The sequence below is a fragment of the Physeter macrocephalus genome, chromosome 4 (genome assembly GCF_002837175.3).
Source record: "Physeter macrocephalus isolate SW-GA chromosome 4, ASM283717v5, whole genome shotgun sequence".
Classification (NCBI taxonomy): Eukaryota; Metazoa; Chordata; class Mammalia; order Artiodactyla; family Physeteridae; genus Physeter; species Physeter macrocephalus.
In genome coordinates this window covers 130,066,031-130,072,731 of record NC_041217.1, presented here as the reverse complement: position 1 = coordinate 130,072,731, position 6,701 = coordinate 130,066,031, and positions in this window count along the sequence as shown.

The window sequence follows — 6,701 nt, the reverse complement described above, 5'->3', positions numbered from 1 at the left end:
GGCCGCTCCGCGGCATGTGGGATCTTCCCGGACCGGGGCACGAACCTGTGTCCCCTGCATCGGCAGGCGGACTCTCAACCACTGCGCCACCAGGGAAGCCCAAGCATACTTGTTTTTAATGAACTTTTATTGAGTACCTACTATGTCTCAAAACCTGTGCTAAGTGCAGAGGAAACAAAGAAGAACAAAACAGAATTCCTCAGGAGCAGCCCTGAGAGAATGAGGTTGTAGGGTATGGGTATGAAAAAAATGAAAGTAAGTGTTAATTGTAAAGTTAGTCCTGGACCTGAGAATTGGGAAAAGCTTTTTATTTAGGTAAGTGTAACACATCTACCTCTGGCTGGCAGATTTATTATTGAAAACAAAACATTCTTAGCTGCAAAGGCATGGGGGTGTTTTCAAGGCAAGAAGCTTCCAGCCCTAACCCAACAGAGCAAGTCGCCCTCCATTTGTCACCAGTAGGGGGCAACAACACAATGGATTAAAGCTGGAGTTCAGAGGAGGAAACCTACAGAAAACATGTAACCTCCTCATATAGGAGCTGGGAAAATAAAGTCTGGGAGTAAAAAAAAAAAATCTACATTTTTTTTTTTTTTTTTGTAGAAAGCTGTTTCAAAACTTTACAGTCTGTTCTCAGGGAGTAGGTCCTTAGGTTAGTGAGAGAAGAAATTCACATAATCAGGTCCAGTATAAAATCAATGCAATTTAGGTTATATTACAAGAGTCTAGGGGACCAAAAAATCTAACAAAAATAGTCCTCAGTGTTAAGATATAATGTGTCTTTATGGACCAGTTGATCAGAAGTATTTATAGTGGTGGTTCTAGGGACAAGAGTGGCATTCAAAGAAGGCAACCTGCCTTCAAGAGAAATATAAATTTCAATATTTTTAAAATTGAGCACATGACAATAAGATTAACATTTTTGTTCTGGGATCTACTTTATAAGGTTTGAAAAGTAGATGGAATCTGTAGTCACTGCTTCTGTAATAACTTTGGGCTACTGGCTTCCACAAACCTCTCCATACTTGAGAGAATACAACATGACTTCCATCGTTGAGTTGTCTTACTGATCAATCAATTAATCAGTCATAAACACCCATGAGTTGGTGGCACTTTGTTGGGGTCCTGAGGGATAGCGAGATCTCAGAGGCATATTCTCTGTCCAGAAGGCACTTGCAATCCAGTTAGAGAAGTAAAACACAGGAACAAACATGCTGTTTAATATCAATGGAAAGAGCCAAATGGGTGATTTGGATGGACAGTCGGGGCAACAGAGGACTATCCAGCACAGGGGATGAAGTGTGGGTTTCCGGTCAGCTGGTACCCCGGCTCTGCCTTTGCTGGGGTGACCCTAAGCAAGTGCTCACCTCACTGGGAAGCCAGTGGGACTCCAGAGATAGAATGTTGGGTTCGATTCTGGAACCAGCCCCTCATCTCTGTGCGAACTTGGACAAGTTCAGTATTCTGAGCCTCGCTTTTCTCATCAGTCAAGTGGAAATTATAGTAACAGTGCCCCTTAATGGGGTTGTTGTGTGGATTATCTAGGTAATCCATGAAAAGTATTTAGCCGACTGTCCGGTGTACTATTAGCTTTTAGTATATTGATGGTGCCTCTTTCCTTTCCTGAAAATGAGGGATAACAATGATGCATATTTCATAGGGCTGTTGTGAGGATTAAGTATAGTAGAGGTTGTAAATTACCCAGCACAGTTCTTGGCACATAAGAAGTATCCAAGAACTACTACAAGTGTAAGAGAAGATCACTTTATGCCAAGGTAGTCAGAGGAGGTTTCCTGGAGGAAAAGAGCCTTGAAGGATGGATACTCTTTGGAAAGAACACAGGATGGGGCGTTCGGGCAGGGCCACCGACATATAAGCAAGGAGTGGAGGTGGAAATATGAAAGGTGTACTCAGAAGGAGGTAGAGTTCCTGAATGGAGCACCTGATCAAATCAGAAACTTAGGCCACTAGACTCAAGGAGAGCCACACTGCAGCAGCCAAAACTGACTGGCCCCTGAGACAAAGCCCTTCAATAAGCCACTTCCCTCCCTGGGCCTCAGCTTCTGGGCTGGTTGGGTTGGACAGGAACGATTCTCCATCAGGGATTCTTCCAGTGCTAATGTTCTCTAAGTCCAAGTTTGTTCCACAGTGAATTCTAATAAATATGTGAGCACATATGTTTACACAACTCCAGAGGACGTTGACATTCACATGCAGTGTCTCAGGGCTTACCCGGGAAAAAAGTTTCCTTCAAGTTCTTCATTCGTTCTTCCATTTCTCAGTTCAACTAATGTCCATCAGATGTTTACTGAGCACCTACTATGTTCAAAACACTGTTCTAGATGTCAGGGCTTTCTTTCTAAAACCAAAATCTGACCACGTCACAGCCTCACTGCTTTCAATGACTTCCCATTGCCAAGTGCAAACTCCAGGCCACATACACCATGTACTTGCCCACCTGCATGCTTCTGTTCACACAGTTTCCCTCTCTGGATTATCCCTCCTCATGGTCCAGATGCTTTGAAATGAACCTTCCTCTCTGAAGCTGCCACCAAACTTACCTTGGTTCCCTTCCCTGACTTACGCCGGCATAATGCTCTCCCCTCTGTGCTCACACAGCACTTTGCACCAGCTCTGTTACTGCGCCTGTTGCTTTTTAATTTTAGTACATTGTTTGCATGGCTTTCTCTCCTGCTAGATTTTTAATTTAATGAGGCAGTAACAGTGTTTTATTCATCTTGGTAACCTCAGAATCTAGCCTACCGCTTGACACGTGAGAGATTATTAAACATTTGGTGAATTCACTTGTTGAAACATTGGAAGTGGATAAGAATGGTGAGATGAATAATAATGACAATGATAGTAACTATGTTGTATATTTCTTACATGCTGAACGCTGAGCCCAGAGCTTTACATCCATCTGTGCTCTGTTAAGTTTTAATCCTCACAATGCCCTGTGAGGTGAGGGGTACAGCATCTCTGGAGTCAGAGAGGCCAGGGTTTGAATTCTGGCTCTCTGAGTGCCTGCACACTCCTGTACTTTGTGTTCTGCATGAGGGACTTGCCTGGGGGGCAAGTGCGGCCAGCTGCTCCTTCCACTTGCCAAAACACGCACTCTGGAATGGGGCTGCATCTGACTTCTCCAAAAGTAAATAAAAGGCATCCTGCAGGCAAGCACTAGCCTCGTCTCTCTCTACCCCTTGCCGGCGGTGGCCTGGCACAAGCTCCTTACCTATGCTTTTTGCCTAGACTTTCTCACCTGTAGAATGGGGCTACAGCACCACCAACCTCAGAGGGCTCTTGTTAGGGTGAGGTGGGGTAACGTATGTGATATGCGTGGCACTTGTCTGACACTTGTATTCAATATATGTTAGTTATTGTTATTATTATTAAGTAGCCTTATGTGCCAAACAAGAGAATTTCAAGAAAAAAGAGTTGGCAGAGAGCAGAACATGGGGGCCTTCGTCCATTTAGGGGCATCAGAAGGAACTAGGAGGGAGCAGGGCTGCAAACATTAAGCAAGAGTGAGTTAGAGGAGAAGTTTAGCAAGTGTCAAGTGCTTCTGAGAAATTAAGCTGGAAGAGGCTGAGAAAAATCCCCTGGACTTGACAGGTAGAGGTCATCAGTGACCTTTGAATGAAAAGTATCAGGATAACAGTGGGAGAGGAAACTAGGTTTCTGTGGGTTAAGGAATCAGTGAGTGATAAGGTAGAAATAGTAACTCTGGCTTATTCATCAGGAATTAGGTAGTAAAGGGTCAGAGACAAATAGGTTGGTTGCTTTAGGGGGATGCAGGATGGATAAGCAGCTCGCTTTCACAGACTTTATTTCAGGAGATAGGTATCCGCTTCAGAGGGACAGATCAATGGAGCTCTCAGGAAATGTGGACCCTCTGCCCCCACCTGAACCCTAAATCTGTTTGGAAAATCTGACAATCTCTCCAGAATCCTGGGATGACCAGGAGGATGACTTGCCTCAAGTACCCAACTTCTAGATGGGACTCTCTTTCATTTAAGGAAAGAGGAGAGTTCAATGTATTTTTTTTTTTTTTTTTTTTAGGCAGAGGACAGTCAACAGAATGCAGGTGCAAAACAGATAGGGGGATGTGATCAAGCACCTGGTGGATGGATTCACCCTGGGGAGGGGGGGATGGACAAAGAAAGGGTGAAGACACACAGACAAGTCAGGGATATAGCAGAAGGAAATTGGAGGACTCTGGATGGATTGTCTTTCTTGGAACAGAAAGAGGCAAGGCCTGCCAAGAGTGCAATGAGTAAAAGGTAAAGGGCTATGCATTAGTCAGGGTAGGTTAAGTGCTGCGACAAACAGACAAACAAGCCCTGAGTTTTAGTGGCTTCACACAATGAAAGTGTATTTCTTTTTTTTTTTTTGCGGTACGCGGGCCTTTCACTGTTGTGGCCTCTCCCGTTGCGGAGCACAGGCTCCGGACGCGCAGGCTCAGCGGCCATGGCTCACGGGCCCAGCCGCTCCGCGGCATGTGGGATCTTCCCGGACCGGGGCACGAACCCATGTCCCATGCATCGGCAGGCGGACTCTCAACCACTGCGCCACCAGGGAAGCCCCGAAAGTGTATTTCTCTTCCCATCAAATCCAGTCAGCATGGGGTTCAGAGAGGCCTCTGTTGTGTGCAGTGATCAGGGACTCAGGCTCCATACATTTTATGGCTCCTCGAGGATCTCAGAGTCTTTTTCTGGATTGTCTGCTCTACTGGCAAACACAGGAAAAGAGAAAGACTGTGGAGGATTGTGTAGGAGACTTTAAAGGCCACACCTGGAAGTGTTACACATCACTTTTGCTAGTGTTCCACTGGCCAAACCTCAGTCCCATGCCTACTCCTAACCACAAGGGAGGCTGGGAAATATCATCAAAGCACACGTAGCATCCTGTCCTGACTGTATGCCCAGTGCCTGGCAGTGCCAGAGTAGAGTGGGTGCTCAGAAAGCATCATTGAATAAATGCGTAGATGAACTTTATCTTCTTTCTATTCGTGACTATTCTATCTGGGCAGAGACCTCGTGTCCTAGATATGAGTGAAAGGTTTGGCTCGGTCCTGTGATGCTGCCGCGCTGCAGGGATCCATTCATACTCTCTGCACCTGTATGTTGGCTACCTGGAGTTAGGTGAACCTGGCAGAGTGACGCTGACTTGCTTTCAGGGAGCTAAGGATCAAGGTCTTTCTTCCAAAGCCTGCTGCTATAACAAGTTGAGCTAATCAGCCAGAAAAACATATTAATCAACCCCTGAGCTACAATTTCCAATCCAAATATGAACTGCCCAGCCCATGGTTTTGCTAGCCAGATCCTACCTGAACTAGCCAGTCCCGAGATGAATAGACAAGTCACTGAGATAACCATCCTCCAGTTAAGCTAACTAGTTCCTTTTCAGACTAATTGGTCACCAGTTATCACTGATTCAACCGTGTCCTGGAGAAAATGTGTAAAGCCCAGAAAGGGAAGGAAAGCTGGCGATGTGAGTCATAACTTCCCCAAAGGGCAAGTAAAAGACTCCTTATCGGGCTGGTAAAGCTCACCTGCAAGTGGAACGTGACATGGAGCTGCACAGGGCAGGGAATGCCAGGGATATTTTTATAAACAACTACAGAGATGTTAACAATGTGGGACTGGTGCATAGATTCCCATATTTGCAGATGAGATTTCATGAGCAAGGGTGCCCTCGAATGAGGGTCAGTGCCAACAAGCCCAAGAAGGAAGAAGGAAGCAGAAGCAGATGGTTATAAAACAAGTCGGTGTTTCAGACTTGGGGAGACACGGAGGTCAGTACCAACATCTCTGACTCAGCCAGCCTGGCCCAGGGCCGCAGAGGTGGGTCTGGGTGGCTGGGTGCCGGGTCATGCAAAGGAGGGTAGGGTGACCAGTGCCAGAGGCCCTGCCCAGACCGAAGCACGAGGGCCCCAATGGCGAGGAGATGGGCATCTTCTTGAAAGGGCCGGATCAGTGGAGCCCTTGGGGAACACGGACTCTTCTTCCCCACTGGAATCCCAAATCTGTCTGGAGAATCTAGTCATCTCTCCAGACTCCTGAGATGACAGGAAGGATGACTAGTCTCAACTACCCAACTCAACAGGACCGCATTGAGCTGCTCATGATAAAGTAACTCATTTCAAAACAACAGTCGTGGTGTCACCGAAAGATGCCAGTCTTTGGGTCAGTGAGTTATTTTTTTAAATTGATTTTTATTGGAGTATACTTGCTTTACAATGTTGTGTTACTTTCTACTATACAGCAAAGTGAATCAGCTATACATATACATATATCCCCTCTTTTTTTGGATTTCCTTCCCATTTAGGCCACCACAGAGCACTGAGTAGAGTTCCCTGAGCTATACAGTAGGTTCTCGTTAGTTATCTGTTTTATACATAGTATCAGTAGTGTATATATTGTCAATCCCAATCTCCCAATTTATCCCACACACCACCCCGTTCCCCCCTTGGTGGTCAGTGAGTTCTAATGCTTCCAGTTACCTCTTAATAGCAATGTGGCATTGGGCAGTTTATTCAGCCTCTCTGGACCCCAGTTTCCTTTTCTATAGAACAGTAATTCTATTTTTCAGGTTAGTGAGGATTTAATGTGATTGTGCATGAAAAGAGCCTAACCCCTGTTGGTGGGAATGTAAATTGATACAGCCACTATGGAGAACAGTATGGAGGTTCCTTAAAAAAC